Here is a 17,390-nt window from a genome sequence, read left to right as displayed (position 1 = left end):
ATCTTAAAGGTTTACATGAAAGTAATTCATCTCAGGAGGGAACAGGGAGCAGAGAAAGAATGGCAGTTGATCACACATGCAAAATTAGACCAGTTCCTCCTGTGGCAAGTGGAGCTTCATCCTACTGGGGAACTCTGGGAGCCACTGCAGAACACACTTCCGAATTATTCCAACCCAGGTATAAGGCAGCATCATATTTATCCCTCTGCTCTCCTCAGTTGTTTGAGGCAGATTCTGGAGCCCTCACTCTTCAGCAGGCCCAGCTTACCCTATGCTTGTTATGAGGATGCTCTTGTGGCCAAAAAGCAGCCTCACAGACAGATTGTCAGGGCTTTACAGCCATCTACCTTCTGTGAGTAGATGTGACTGCCAGGAGGATATGGTTGCATGTCAACTGTTACATTAGAATAAGTTGAGTCCACAGCAGCAATCTTCCTGGATCAGGTGAGATTTCAAGTGCATGAATTGATGAAAATGCATGAGTTGATATTCTGTGAAGAGTTTAAGGCCAGTCATAGACTAAGTTTGAAATACTTGAATACCCCAGTTACTGGAAAACCCCAATCCCAGTATATTAGACTGAGTCAATTTACTTTTTTCCTCATAGTTGAAAAATTATTGGTGAAAAAATCCTATTCATTTTCTTGAAATTGATACTAAGCAGGACCCTGTGGTGTTCCTGGAAGCAAAAGCCTTTCTGTGTACCCCATTTCTTTTTTTTTAATTAATTAACTAATTAATTAATTCATATTTATTGGCTGCACTGGGTCTTTGTTGCTGCATGTGGGCTTTCTCTGGTTGTGGAGAGTGGGGGCTACTTTTCATTGCAGTGGGCAGGCTTCTCCTTGCAGTGGTTTCTCTTGTTGTGGAGCACAGGCTTCAGTAGTTGCTGCATGTGGGCTCAGCAGTTGTGGTGCATAGGCTTAGTTGTTCTGCAGCATGTGGGATCTTCCTAGACCAGGACTTGAACCCATGCCCCCTTCATTGGCAGGTGCATTCTTAACCACTGTGCTACCAGGGAAGCCCCCGGCCCCCGCTGGTCCATTTCTTGATTACAGGAAATAGGCTTCATTCAGCCTGCCTGGCCTTCCCTAAGTTCCAACTAGTAAGTTCAAACAGGGAGGGAATGTGAGAACAGTCAAAAGAAACAATAGTGCAGCTTTGGGGCAGGGTCCTGGTTCCCCCTTAAGGGATACACATAACAATACCTTTGAGCTATTTTGCAGGTGCTGAGACTAGTTGGAAGAAGTTAAATGTATGCTGCCCACAGGCACATAGACCTCAGACAGGTTGCAACCAGAAAGTTGACAATGCTGACTCCCACTTACCTCACCACCAACCAATCAGAAGAATGTCAAAGAGCTGATTATTGCCCTCTTTGAACCATTACTACAAAACTCCTAATAGGTCAAGACACACAGTTTTAAGGGCATTAGTCCACTGTGTTCCCCTTTGCCTGGCAGAGTAACAAAGCTGTTCTTTTCTAATTCACCCAAAACTCTGTTTCTGAGAGTTGATTCTGTGTTGGGGTACATATTTGGCTTCAAAATCACATCCCTGGATATTGTCTGGGTCTGAACCATAATCCAAACTTCCTTACTCTTGGGTGAGAGTTTTGCATTTTGCAGCAGAAATATCAGTAGTTCTCAAAGTGTGATATCCAAAGTAGTGGCATCAGCATCACCTGGATACCTGTTAGAAATGAAAATTCTTGGGTCCCACTCTAGACCTACCAAAAAATCAGAAACTCTGTGGGTTTGTTCCTACTATCTGTTTTAACAAGCTCTCAAGGTGACTCTGATGCATACTAAAGCCACTAATAACTTCAATTAAGATTTTATCTATATATAAATAGGAAATGACATTTCTCCCAATCTCTATCACCAAAGGAAAAAAAAAATACTAGGTAAATTTTAAAAATACATTGTATGCTGTATTTTTCATTTCTGGCTGATTTTTGAATATATATATTTTTTACATATATACATATATATGTGTATATATGTACATATATATACACATACATATATATTATAAACAATGTATATTTTATCCAAGTATTTAGTCTTGAACTAGAAGATTTAAAAAATTCTGTCCAGCTCCATGTTTTTCTGCTCCAATGACTAATTGTAATTCTGTATATATAACCCTCCACAGTTCTGGCTCCATTACTGGACAATTGCTTTAAGAAAGACAAAAACTCAAAAATACATATAATCTGGGGTTTGAATGATAGAAAACATTTTTCTTTATGCATCGGCTAATGTACCAAAGTCTTTAATTGAAGCTTGTTGACCCCTTGGTCTGAGAAGGTACAATCTGTGAGCCAGCACTCACCAAGACTCTTCAAGACTGAGTCATCTTCTCAGGGTCAGAATATCCTGGCAGATCAGATCTAAGAATCAGGCAGCTGCAAAGAGAGGCTTCTCTAGACTCTGCACTGCTTGCCTTGGCAACTCCTTTTCTGACCTATCAGAGCTTAGCTTTTCTGACCTATCAGAGCTATTTCTAATATTTAACTAACATTTTCCCTGATGCAGCTTCAGTACGTTACAGAATGTTCTCTTCTTAACAGTGTGAGTCACTGTCACCAGCTGAAGGAAGTGCTTAAAGAGGTGCATAGCTTGTAAATAAGACACAATCAGTGTAGTTTCCAACTGATGCACTGCAGTTCATTTCTCCCCCACAGTGAAGAAAGTAACTTTGAAAAGGACAGAATCACTCTCCTCGCCACAAAGTGTCATCACTGCAGAGCTGTAGGGTAAGCTAGTGGTCAGTCTGAGCAATCAGACTCATTTGGTGATTCATATGATTGATTTTCAAGTATTATCAGGACTGTCAGAGATGAGAATGCATAAGCAAACAAAAAGGGAGCGTGCCTCATGGCAACCTATAAATTCAACTAATCATCTATTTTGAGGCAATTGAAGAGAATGTTTCTTAACTAAGTGTTCTCTAGTCAAAAAGCACCTAACATAATATATGCTATCTTAGTAATTGATCAAAGTGGTTAAAGCCTGAATGCACGCTTGACTTAAGTTAAATGTCTGAGATAATTCTAAAAGAAAAGCCTGGGTTTTATTGGCAGGAGAGCCAGGGAGGGTGGAGACTCTATCTCAGGTGGCAGGGTCATTTCAAGAAATTCAGATCTTCTCTGACATATTTTAAGAGTCATGCATACAAGTAGAGTTGACAGGCAAAACATTTAATTTTATTTTTATTTGCTAAATCTGTCAATGCTGATATAAGCCATAATCTTCTTACTTAAAACTGAGAAAAGAGAGACAAAGAAAGAGAGCAATCACAGAATAAACAATTTGCATAGAAATAGACACTTTATTAAAAAAAAGTTTTCAAATTATGTACTTCCTCCCATGTGAGGTAAACTTTACTTTGATGGATGGGGAAACAGAGATTGAATGATTTAATATAGGATCCTGAGCAATCGTAACAGGACTAATGCTCACAGCTTCTGGTGCTGAGAGAGCATTCTACTCTGCCCATTCTACTCTGTCTCTACAACCAACTCACAGGTTATAGGTGGTTCTCATCTGCCCAGCATCCAATGTTTCTTCACCCAGGAAATAAGACTGATAGTTTCTATGGAAAGCCATCCTCATTTTATTTTTGTACTGGAAGTTTGTATGGGATTTACCCAACTACCAGCTCCAGAGTTGACCATTATCAGCTTAATGTATCAAGATGTCCCTTCACAATGACCATGATGAATGGTGCAGAGGGGTGCTCATGAGCTAAGCTGCTTCCAATGTGAAGTGAGAGTCACAATTTTTTTCTGAACTACAAACAAGGAAGCATTTAGCCCCAGTAGGTATTGACAGCCATGTTGAAACCATAAAGAGAAAGTGTGCAGACAATGAAAGGAAGACAAAGGAATTAGAGATGAGAAAGGTAAAGAGAAAAACCAAGTACTATTCTCAATGCACAAGACCTCGCTTGGTCTTAGATGTGTTCACCTTAGTTTTTACTACCATCCCCCTACTCGCTCTCACCGCAGTTTATGCCTTCTCTACTCTGAGGCTTCTTTAAATGTAATTTGCATTTCTCTCTCAGTTTACTTCCTTTGTTTTCCATGTTTGTGATGATAACCTCTGAACACCTGAATACAAAAACCTAGGAAGAAGCATGGAAAACATTCTTGCTTATAGAACAAAGAAACATAGATTTCATTTTTACAGAAGGACAGCTAGAGACAGGGTTAGCTTATTGACAATTCAAGTTGACCTTACCATACAGCACAATACTTGTTTTAAAGTCTTTCTCCAGATTACAGTTTCTTCCTCTTCAAGGATTGTTTCCTGGCTGATGCCAGTTTCAATGACCTCTTGGTCAAACAGCCCCTATTACTGTATGTCCTGGTATAGAAGAAACTGACTTTAAGGGCAAACTGAAGATGTTTTAGTCAGACACTGGAAGATGGTGCTGTTTATAGAAATAACTGAATATGTAGCCATATTTCTCAGGTAGTTGCAATCAAATGCTCCTCTTATTTGACTAGATAAATGCTAGGGCCAAAAACCAAAAGTAGGCTGATGTTGAAATTAAGATGGTATGTGTGTATATATTTATATGCACACACACATTGTGCTGGTATGTATGTGTATATACAATATACGATATATATACATTGTGCTGGTATTCTATTTCTGTTATGAAAGTAAATGCATTAAATAAATTATATACACTATCCTGAATTACAGTACTTAGATAAAAGATGCATTTGAATTTTAAGGGTTCATATCTTTCTCTGAGCCCTTTAACACTATCTGACACTTTTTATGTTTTCTCTTTGTTGACTTGCATTATTTAAACTTGCAAAATGCATCAATTGAGAGTTTTCATTTCTCTCATATCCTCCAAGATGCTTAGTACAGACATATGCCTAGTACAGAGGGACAAAAAGCATTGATCCTTGTGTTTGAACACCTGAATGTAAATTGTTTTCCTAATACTTAAGAGCTCTTACCTTATTTACTCTGCACTATCATCTATAAAATGGAAACATTATCGACTGTTCCTCAGACCTCACTGAGTAGCTGAGGATCTAATAAAATAACCATGTAAGTTAATACTTCAATGCAAAACTGTGCATTGGTTATAGCACGCCCTTCTGATCTCTCACATTACAGCCCTGTTCGTTATTTTACACCTCTTTGCAAATTGTAGGTAACTGATAAATAGACAAACTATCTTTTCCAGTAGAGTTTCCATTGACTTCCTTCCCCACTGTGGAAAAAACAGTTCCCATCTATTTTCTGTTCCATGTGAATTTGTGGGAGTTTTTTTGTTTGTTTGTTTTTTATTTTTCCTTTGAACAACTACAGTATTTGACTGATTCTCTCACATGAGAAATATCAAATCTTTAACTGTTCATTTTTTATATCTGCATGAGAGCCATTATTTTATCTTCTAAAAACCATTTTTTAACAGCTTCAGAGATCTTCCACCGAGGTGCCTGATGGATTCACCTACCACAACCAGGTAACCTTCCACACCAGAGAAGGGCACCTTGTGGGTAGTTTCTGCCAGGCACATCTTTTCTTACTTCTCAGAGTTGACTCCAAAGAGGTAATAGAACTTTAATGATGACTCTGTATCTCTAATGTTAATATTATTCTCATAGTAAGTTTGTGTTTTTCCTTTTCTTTCTTTTTTTTTTTTTAATAAATAAATTATTCTCCATTGCTGGGAGCAATGTTTGGGGATTTAGTCTTATAGTCTGATTATTTGATGATCTCTGCACAAGGATTAATTGTTTTTTAGAAATTTGTCCTCTGTTGGGTAAGAGAAAACAGAGACTCTGGTTTACTAATCTTTGTGATTAGGAGTTGGGTTTCACGGTCTAACCACTTGGCGATTTCTAGTCTCTGTTAGATGAGAGGTGACAGAGAATCCAATTTGTAAATCTTTTCTGTTTGTCTGTTTTGAGCCACAATCAACTATGATTTTTTTTTTTCTTGCTGGAAAGTAGGTCAGTTCTATAGTATTCTGGTAAGATTTTGTGGTTGTTTATTTAGTATTGATCCTTGGCTGATTTTAGAATTGAAGCTCTGTATATTTGTCTGTATGTCCATTGTCTATAACTCAGACAGGCCCCTATCTCCAATTGTATAAATGTGTAAAGTTTTGCTACTTCTAGATGATATTGATAAATTAGAGTATAAAGTCTCTTAAAGGAACTTGTTCTGGTTGGCTCATAGAGATAAATAAGCACTTATGTAAGCTGAATATTCTTAATATTTCCAGAAAATAAGGAAATTGAACATGAATGGGCAAAAAATGCATTTTTACAAAAAACAATTTAGAAATTTTTTAAGAATTCAAGGGAACATAATTTAGATAAGTCTGGCAAATGAAACTACTTAAATATTTTTGTTTGAATGAAAATAGCTCTATGTTCTCTGATTTTTCAGTGTTAAATATAATGCAAGGGTACATTTTTCTTCTTTGTGTGTATGTTTTTCATAAAGTAATACAATTTACTGATCAAATATGCTAGCATTACTTCTACTTAATGTTCAAGATTATGAAAAATGTAAATCTGTGTTTTGAATCTCTATTCAAATTAATTTTATTCTAACAGTAATTCTGCTTTGTAGTTGTCAGCTTGAAGAAAATTTCTAAGATTTTTGGGTGACTTAAGTCCTTGGACTGATATTAGATCAAGTTAATTAGTGCATGTTCACTGGATACTTAGATCATTTCTGAGTAAGACAGAACACTGGAACATTGATTACTAAGCATGAGTCTAAGTTTATGTGCTTTTGCGTCTTATTTTTATGTTACCTAGAGGCTCAATCTTTGGGTCTGTTGATGACTGTGTTCATTGTTGCCACTCTGAATAGTTCCTCTCTGAGGGATGCATGTGGCTACAGAAAGCTAATTTGTGTGTGTGTGTGTGTGTGTGTGTGTGTGTGTGGTCTTTGCTATTCTGCTGTAAGTTGCTGGTGTCTGACAGTTCACAGTCATTCACCTCATTTTTCTCAGTGAAATAGAAGTTATTTTCATTAAAAGTTCTGGTTGCTGTAAGTAAACGAGAGTGGACTAAGCTTAATAATGGTAGGAACAGACAACTTTGTATGTGAAGTGACAAGATGTGTTCTTCTTTAGTAAGACAATAGTTTTGTTCTAAAATAAAGTGAGTGTTCCACAATAAGAAGGAGGGTGGAGAAGGACAAAAGTCTGAATGGGTATAGAAATTTGTAGAAGGTTCATAGATAGGGAATTTTATTTGCTTTTGGATAATAGTGTGTGCAAATAACGAGTGCGAAAAAGCTATGAAATATGATAAAATAGTAGCAAAGTTTGCTCAGTTTTGACGGGCTTGTGTTCTTCAATTGCTGTGCGTTGCCTCGGCCTATGGTATATCATTCTGTGTAATCTATACAGATTTTGTGTTTTATCAGAATAATTTTCTGTGCTTTGTGTTCATGTTATTATGACCTTGATTGTTTGAAATGACAACAAAGTCTTCTTACTAATGAAAGAGCTAAGATTCGTTCCAATCATGTTACATTTTATGTTTGTTTTTAAAAGTTTTATTATCACTCTCAAATGAGTAAACAATTATTATTTCTACCCTAAGTGTTCAACTGTCATGACCACTGTTTTATTTTTTGGCATTCCCAAAATTGAATCCTAAATGTAAAATGAAATAAAATAAAATAAAACTACCATGATATTTTTTGCACCAAAAAAATATTGCTGTGATTTCCCAGAGGGCTCCTGAAAAATCTCAAGGATTTGTTGAAGCTTATAAAAGACAGGTGCCAGAAATAATTAGATTTATATGATATGTTAATATTAATTTTGATGGGAGGAGTTGTTAAATCTGCCTTTTTTTTCCGTAGATTAAATTTTCATGGGTATATTGTTGTTCATATAAGGAAACTATACCCTGTGTGGGATGTACCTAGAGATGTTTAACACCTTAGCTCTCCCAGACATGTTTCTATTTATCAGAGTCCTGGTGCTACTTTGCCTTATGATATTAGGCAACAAATGTTTTCTTATTCTTTGTCTCCATGCGTGATCCCTATGGACTTTGGAATTACTTACTGAGTATTCATACTTTATGGCAATACAGTTATTTGCATAGATTCAATAAGAATTTACCATCCTATCCCAGGACATAATGGGAGACAATGGTTATATGGCCAAGTCTTTGTCTAGAGTGTCACAGTTGAGAATGTTTCTCATTTAATCAGCTCTGACCAGCCACTTTTAAGTAATTAAGTTTGACTTTATGGAATCAATGTTTATGAATCTCTCTTGGGAAGAGTGTCTTGATACCTGTTTTTTAGAGTTCTCAGCCTTAAAAATGAGTATGGAAGGTCACTTTTGGGCAGGCCCAGGAAGCCTTGAACATTATGGGACATGGCAAAGTGAGTGATACATGTACCCAGTTTATAGGTTCTCTAGGTGAAATCTGGCAGAGGATTTCTTGGCTTGGCTTTCTAGCCAAAGAAGGCTATTAAAAATCCAGGCTGACTCACAGATGTAGAAAACAAATTTATGGTAACCAAAGAGGAAAAGTGGGGGAGGGTTAATAGGGAGTTAGGGATTGATAGATACACACTGCTATGTATGAAATAGATAAACAACAAGGCCTACAGTATAGCAAAGGTAATTACATTCGATGTCTTGTAATAATAACCTATAATGCAAAAGGATCTGAAAGAAGAATATCGGAATCACTTTACCATACAGCTGAAACAACTAACACAACATTGTAAATCAACTATACTTCAATTTAAAAAAAAAATCCAGTTTGAGATCCTTCACAAAAATTTCTAGCAAAGTAAATGTAAAAATGTGCATGTGGTAAAGTGACACTTTCAGTGTACCTATGTGAATAAGCAGGCCAAATCTAATGAGACCAGTCTTATTTTGTAATCAAGAGAATTATTTGAGATTATTTTTTATCAAAAGATAAGAGACTGTAGAAAGCAAAAAAAAAAAAAAAGAACAAAAAACCTTGTACTATAATAGAAAAGTATACATTGTCTATATCACACTCTTCTGAATGGTCTGATTCCAGCCCTGTTCATTCAATTATTTGGTCTCAGGACAGTCTGTCCCAAAATACGCCTCAATGGCATATTGATTATTTTGAATTAACGGTACTTAAGAAATAGCTAATGCAAGAGGGGCATTTTGACCATCCTCCTGTCTCCCTGAAAACAGAAACTAAATCTCCAATGTGAAAGGTATACTCCCTGCACAGGGGGGTAGAAAGACATCCTTGTTATAGGGAATTCAGGGGTGAAAAACCTGCATAAAGAAATTATGTTACTGTTTACTAATTTACTACCCAAGTCCAAACCTTGCTTTAATTCCTTATTAATTAAGCACCCAAACCTAAGTTCCTTTGTTCTGTCAATTCTTCTCAAATGTATTGTTTCTTTGTCAAAAAAGTATAAAAGCTGCCTTCTTTGGCCACTTCTCAGGTCTTATTTCTACGAATCAGCTCTGCTAAGCATTGGCTGGATAATACTTGCTTAATATCTGATCTGTAGAATGCTCTACTGGGTGCCAAAAAGATGCAAATAAAAATGAATTTCAAAGAGTTTACAGTCAAACTATGTAAAAGGACATACACCGTGGAATATTATTAAGTGTCAAACAAAAATAGCTCACACCACTGGTTGTTCAGTATTTACTATGTGCCCAGTTCTATTTGATGTGAGTTATAAGAATTACATCAATTTTCACCACAACCTTAGAAGGCAGGTAATAGTATTGTCCCATTTTACAAATGGTGAAACTGAGGCATAGTCTCTGTCAGTAACCTGTCCACGGTCACATAGCTAGTGAACAGGCTAGCTAGGGTGTGAGGCCAGGAGGTTTGATTGAAGACCATCTACTTTAGCCACTTTACACATGGGAAAGGCCATGCCTGCCTGCTTTAGGACCCAGGAGTATTATGTCCCAGTGAACAGGGTCTCCCTAAATGGCTTTGAAAAGGAAGAATTTATACTGGAATTTTAAGGATGGGTAAAATACATAGGAATACGCAGTAGGAGGGGCAAGGACATCAACCAACTTGAGGGATAAAACTGTCAGGATACAGGAGTTCATTGTTTTGAAATCTGACCATCCATCCTTTGCTATCCTCATTCCATGCCTCCATCTCACTTCAATTCTGAGTCTAGGTCTAGTCACAGCAGCAGAATGAAGCTCTGCCTCAGGAGGGATAATTTAAGCTGTTGTAGGCTGTATGAGAGATGGGTATGAGAGTGTATACCCTCTCCCTGCCATCCTGGGGAAAGGTATTGAGTCCAAAGGAATTGGAGTATGAAAAACCATAGGCTCTACAACTTTCATTTCTACCTTATAGAATTTCAGTAGTACATGATTTACCTAAAACTGTTAATTCCATATTTTTAAAATAGAAAATGAAGAAAAGGTCTCACAAAGAATTATGCTTATGTACTTTATCAACTGCAGAAGGAGAGAGAGGAGAAGTGACTTGTGCTAGAATGTGCTTTCTTTGTTGAAAGCTAACCTCCCTTACTTCAGTCTCTTTATGGAGAAGACCACCGTATAGCCCAGTAAGAATCCCAAAGTCCACTTCACCTCCAAATACCTGGTGTAAGGTAATCACAGAACCGCAAGGTTATCAACCAGGAAGAAACCATAGGAATGATGTTATTTATTATATTAATGAGGAAAATGACTTCTCCAAATTATAGCTCTGGTTGGTGGCAGGCACATGATTGGAACAATTTCTTCTGAAAATATATATATTTTTCTTACTGTATGTAGAACTTATACGTCACCTAACCATGCATGACCCTGAGTTCCACTTCAAGCTGTCATTATTATTGATAACACAGTTTTCAGTCATCCTGTAACTTCTAGAGTCTCTTGTACCATCATTGCATTTAAAGAATGGACTGAGATGGGAAACAGGAAGTGGAGGGATTAGCAGGGAGGGGAGGAGAAACCCGAATTACTTGCTTTTGGATAAAGATGTGAGAATCAGCAGATTCTTAATCTTGCGGTATTTGATGGCTACTCCAAACCTAAAGATTTCTGTGTGGAGAAGAGAGAATTTAAAAATTTACTTTAATCCTGACATCAAAAGGAAATCGGTTGAATGAAGCCTCCTTATTAAATGAAACTCACAATAAAAATAAATAAATAAATAAATAAATAAATAATAAATGTTGGCTTGAATACCCTTGCTAACAGAAGCTGTTGAACCTCCCACACCTCTCAGGGAGATTAATCCCTTCCTACAGGCCAAAATCTAATTATAAACCATTCTAATTAGTCAGGAAGTAGAGTGGCTGTTTCTTATTGAGGCAAAAGTCTAGGAAGAGATGCTACTATTGTGCAAGAACTCCAGAAGGAGGCAAAGAATGTAGGTGTTAACGCCAGTTCATGGTCTCGGACCATAAAGCTTATTTGCTTGCATCTGTTGGCCACTGCCTATATATTTTTTATGGGGCATCTGCAGTTTACCTTGCTGTTTTAAGTTCACTGTATTTCCAGTTTCATTGGAAATGAACCCTTTAAACCTAAAATAAGCATTATGTAAAATATTATTTTGACTTACGTTATTTTGCCTTTACATTAAATGGGTGTTCAGAACTTCTGAGTGCTCTAGGGCAAAAAGAAGAAAATCTTCTGGGAAAAAGCCCTACTATTCCAGATATAATGAGTTTGTTTTACATTATCTTGCTTATTTTTTTTCCTCTGGACTATTTTCACTTGGGTTCCTTTCATATCCCAGTTAGCAAAGGAATTGACCAGAACTAAGAACAGCCCTAGAGCGATAGCTAAAATTCTGCTGTGCTTGTCAGATACTGTCTGACCACTGATTACTGCCCAAGGGGAATCTGTTTCCTTTATAAACTTTTTGGTGTGTTCTCATCACTGTGGAAACAGCCTTTCTCTCTCTTTCATGAGAAACTTCCGGATGGTATTGAGGAAAGTGTGAGTTTCTTAATTTTCTTTTTATTATTTTAAATCTTGGGTTTCTATGCTATTTTAGAGGGTGAAATGAAAGATAGATCTCTTCATAATACTAAAATCAGGAAAACATCATAATAATTGATGATACAAATATGATCTACCTGGAAACTCACCTCAGGCAAATCTGCATGAATCAGGCTGGAGAAGTACAACAGGAATCTGTCCTTTTCCTTAACCTTTCACCTATGGAAGATATGCAAATTCATCAATTCTGTGCTATGGGGGAAAGCTTGGGATTAAATTGTATTAGTCAGAGTTGTATGAGGAAACAGGATGTAACAAATGAAGAGACTTTTTATAGAGGTATAGGTAGGTTTAAGGGAACAAAAAGAAGACACAAAGTCTCCTCTTAGAGAACTGCAACAATCTCTTGCAACCATTGCACACAGAGACTAGCAGCCCTTCCTTAGGGCCAAAGGACTTCAGGGAGGCAATAGTGCTAGTGGTACCCATCAGGAGCTCAAAATATGGAAGAAAGGAATACATTATAGGAGCACACGGTGGGGCAGATGGGTATAGAGAAGTGTGTGTGTGTTAAGAGGTGGGGGTGGCTACAAATGGAGATAAACCAACACACAAGAAATGGATCCATGGATAGCAGGAGTTCCCTAGATAGATTTCTTTTTGTCTATACAAAAAGGAAACTCAGAAATAATAAATTTCTATTTTATGCTTTGAATATTTCAAACTTTTTTTTTAAGCACCCTGGCCTTGATGTTTCTCTGATTTGTACAGTTGCAAGGTCAGCGTCTGAGAGGGGGGATCTCTTTAAATTTTGTGCCCTACGTGCCTCACTCTCTTTATCTTTGTTTATGTCCTGTGGGATGAAGGAGTTTCTAGGCAAGTTTCAAGCGGGAGTAGATCTAATAGTGAGACTCCAGGTGCAAACTCAGGAACCCAGTCACATAGGACTGAGATGTGGAATTCTATGCAAAAATGCAGACATGAGAATCTGAGGAAAACAGAAATAATTACTTTAACTGCCCCAGTATTCCTGATGCTGATATTTGAGTCATGTGAGCTTCCTATATCCTCTTCCCTGGCCTCAAACATTTCAGGTGCTTGCATGGCTAGGCTTTGAACATTCTGCCTCACAGTCTCGATCCTGAAATTCCTACTTCTCTTTAGAGGGTCGGCTTGAATGCTTGTCCACATCTGTGATTCTTTTCTCAAAGAGAATCCTTAGCTGAAATATAAATTCCTTTAAGACTAGGAAGATGGTGGGGCTTCCTAGGTGGTGCAGTGGTTAAGAATCCACCTGCCAATGCAGGGGACACGGGTTTGATCCCTGCTCCAGGAAGAGCCCACATGCCGCGGAGCAACTAAGCCTGGGCGCCACAGCTATTGAGCCCATATGCTGCAACTACTGAAGCCCATGCATCTAGAGCCCTTGCTCCACAATAAGAGAAGCCATGGCAATGAAGAGCCCGTGCACCACAACAGAGAGTAGCCCTCACTCACCACAACTAAAAGAAAGCCCGTGCACAGCAAAAAAAGACCCAACACAGCCAATGAAATAAAAAACAAAACAAAAACAAACTGAGCTCTTTAAAAAAAAAAAAAAAAAAAAAAGACTAGGAAGATGGCATGACTGAGTACCTATTATGCTAGATATAAAGTCATATAACAAATAATCTGAATTGTGGACTGGAATGCTGGTCACAATTTATGTTGTACTGTTATAGTTCTCCTCCTGAAGACATAGTAGGACTGCACTTCCCTGCCCCTTTGAAATTGTGTATAGACATGTTACTTTCTCTGGCCAATGAAATATGATGGTAGGATATACGTGTCATATTGAAGTGGCAGCCTTTAGAACTAGTGCATGATTCCCTATATTTCCTTCACACTTCCAAAGTGTTCCAGAGGTTGGAGCTCCATTGATCTGCCCTTATTTTTTTGTTTGTTTTTTGGTGGGTTTTGTTTTATGTTTTTTGTTTTGGCCAAGTGGCATGTGGGATCTTAGTTACCTGACCAGGGATTGAACCTGTGCCCCTTGTAGTGGAAGCACAGAGTCTTAACCACTGGACCACCAGGGAAGTCCCTGATCTGCCTTTTTGAATGAGTAGGATGTGGAGTAAAACCTCCCATTGACCTGAGATGGACATTTAGGTAAGTGAGAAGGAACATTTTTGTTTTAAGCCACTGAAATTACCCAATTATGACTAATACAGAAATTTTAAGAAATACCACTGTTATGAACTTAACGTTTGGATCCCTGCAAAAGCCATATGTTGAAAATTTAACCCCAATGTGATAGCTTTAGGAGATGGAGCATTTGGGATGTAATGAGGTCATGAGGGTGGAAACTTCATGAACGGGATTAATTCCATTATAAGAAGAGATATGAGAGCTTGCTTCCACTCTTTCTGTTGTCAGCCATCTACAAACCAGGAGGCTGGTTTTTACCACAAGTCAACTATGCTGGCACCATGATCACAGACTTCCAGTCTCCAAAGAAGTAAAAATTACATGTGTTGTCATAGCTACCCAGTCTATGGTCATTTGTTATAGCAGCCCAAACTGACTAAGACTCCAATATCAACTCTTTGGCACACTTTAAACCCCACTGGCTGGAAAGAAAGAAAAGAATGAAAGAAGGAAAGAAAGAAAGTATCAAACAATGTCACCTAAAATAGTGAACAAAAACAGCATAGAGGGGACATCCTTCAGAGAATATTAGTAAGAACAAATATATCAGCATGAACAAAGACATGGCTGTACTTTAGTGTATATATGGTGAAAGAAGGGAGTGGAGGCATCTATTTGCCTGTAAGATAAATTTTGAGATGGAGAACTGTTCTGGAAATATAAACGCATAAGTAAAGCTGGCCCAGATTATCAAGTGAGCAGAGTTCATAAAATCCTACCATCAAAGGATTGAGGAAGATCTTCAAAGGTCACTTGGTTCATTCACCTCCTTTCAAGTAGGATCACATCAAAACCATCCCAGAAAAATGAGAAGCTATTCTATTTTTAAGGCTTTCTATAGAAAAAGATTTTCTCTGACAGAACTGTTTTTCAACTAGTGTTAAAATCTCTATTCTGAATGATATGCCTCACTCATATTCAGGACACTTAATATAACACTCAGCATCTGTATTAGTTTCCCAGGGCTGCCATAACAAATCACTACCAACTGGATAGCTTTAAACAGAGAAATTTATTTTCTCACAGTCCTAGGGGCTAGGAGTCTAAAATCAAGATGCCAGCAGGGCCAGGCCCCCTCTGAAGGCTCTAGCAAAAAGTCCTTTCTTGCCTCTTCCTAGCTTCTGGTGGCTCTCAGCAGTCCTTGACTTCTTTGTCTTGTATCTGTATCACTCCAGTTCCTGCCTCCGTTGTCACATGGCTTTCTTCCCTGCGTGTGTCTCAGTGTGTCTTCATCTCTCCTTTTAAAGACACTAGTCATTGGATTCAGGGCCCATCCTAAGGCAGTGTGAGCTCATCCTAACTTAACTAATTACAACTGCAAAGACTCTATTTACAAATAAGGTCATATTGTGAGGTTCTGAGTAGATACAGATGTTTTGAGGGTACTATTCAACACACTGCAGCATCCTCTGTGCTACTTGTTCAGAGTCTGAGCACATCAATGATTTTTTAGTTTTAAATTGCACCCATAATTGATCTTACTTGCAGTCAATGTGAATTTTATAGTGTTGCTAATGGAGATGATTTTCATTTAATTATTTTTCTTGATGGTTTAAATTAATGCAAAATCATTTTCAAATGTCAGCATGAACACGGCCATTGCAGTGATGTTTGGTGGGAGGAGAGAAATAAGCCTAAGACCCAGAAATTGAACTTGAGAAGGTAATAATATAGTCACACTAGTTGATTAAATGAATGAAATGAACACACTTGATACACACAAGTCAAGATGTATCAATATTATGACATAGTGCACAGTGTGGGGTTCTCTTGGCCAAAAATGATGCAAAAGTTGTGGAGAGAACAAAAGTGGGACATGCTGAAATAATAAGGAAGATTTTAGGGAGGAAGAGGAAAACATAAGGGTAGATAGAATTTATGAAAGGACATATATTCAGTTGGGGGAACTACATGATAAAGCAGTAGAATTGGCAAAGGAGTAGCAGTCAATAGAACTGATGGACCAGAGAGGCCTAGCCGTAGAACATTTGTGATGACAGTAGCTGGGCTTTGGTTTGTAAAGATAAACCAGAGCCTGCATGTGGAAGACTTTCAATGTCAAGTTAACTTCAAGCCTTATCCTATAGATACTGGAGAGGCCCTGGAAGTAGGTGAGCCCTAGAGGCACATGACATAGATGATGGAGGAGATGATGAACTTGGTGATAGAGTAGAGGTCATGTTTTAGGTATGGGAAACTAAAGATTGTTGCAGTTATGGGGGCTTCTTTCTTACTGAATAATGGGAAGCAATAACATGGATGTCAGCACACACAGATTGTTTGACACAGAGAAGATATGCCACTAAGGGATTAGTGTTGTTTACTAGTGATGGTCTATGAGAAAACATACTTTCCTTTCCCATGTATTCCTTCATTCCTCAAGATAGAAGAACGTCAGTATCACCCCCAATATGTGAAATCCACTGGTTAGGCTGCTCTCTACTTAACCTGAGTTTCATTTAAGAGAATCAAGAAAAGTACATTCTCAGCCTTCTCTGTTGGAAAAAAATCTCCTTATCCAGCAAAAGGTAATGTAAGGTTTCCCTGTTAACTCAGCCTTGCAGAAAACATTTCTGTCAGTTGGCGTGAGCTTTGTTCCTTTCACCTCAGGCAGGTGGTAAAGGCATTTTGCAAAGGAGGATTCCAAATTAGGTTAAGCACCAAAATAGGGAAATGGCCAGGCTCACCCTGGTGGGGAGAGATTGGACTGCTGAAGTATATCCAAGTTCACCTCTTAAAGCCATGTTTCAGTGCAGTTCTTGGGAGAATAAAAATGGAGAGAATGGTTGTCTTTGATGCCTCTCCAACACTCTTCTCATTGGCCATGTCCTCATGTTCCAGGGTCTGGACACCGCTGTAAATGATCACCTGCCCTATTCCAGCCACACGTTGCTTTTTCCTGGCTGTCTAATGCTACTTCCTTCTAAAAGTATTGGATGCTCTTCATCCCAAGGGCCTGTGCACATGAACAAAGTCTTCTTGGAGGTAGAAACTTTCATAAGACACACAAAGGTAACATTTTAGTGGTGAAATACCAGATCTCAGAGTGTGTGTGTGATAGTATTAGCTATTTTCTTCACTTCACGATATATAATTTTCAGGAATTTACTGTTTTAGTCATTATCCAAATTAAGCAGACTTACTCAAATTGCGGCATGTGACTGTAATTCATTTTCACAAGTGTGTATTATTCCACTGTGTCATTATACTACAAATTGTATTCTCTTGTTGATGAGAAT

The sequence above is a fragment of the Hippopotamus amphibius genome, chromosome 11, assembly GCF_030028045.1.
Source record: "Hippopotamus amphibius kiboko isolate mHipAmp2 chromosome 11, mHipAmp2.hap2, whole genome shotgun sequence".
Lineage (NCBI taxonomy): Eukaryota > Metazoa > Chordata > Mammalia > Artiodactyla > Hippopotamidae > Hippopotamus > Hippopotamus amphibius.
The sequence above is the reverse complement of the archived record's forward strand: the minus strand, read 5'-3'. Positions refer to the sequence as shown.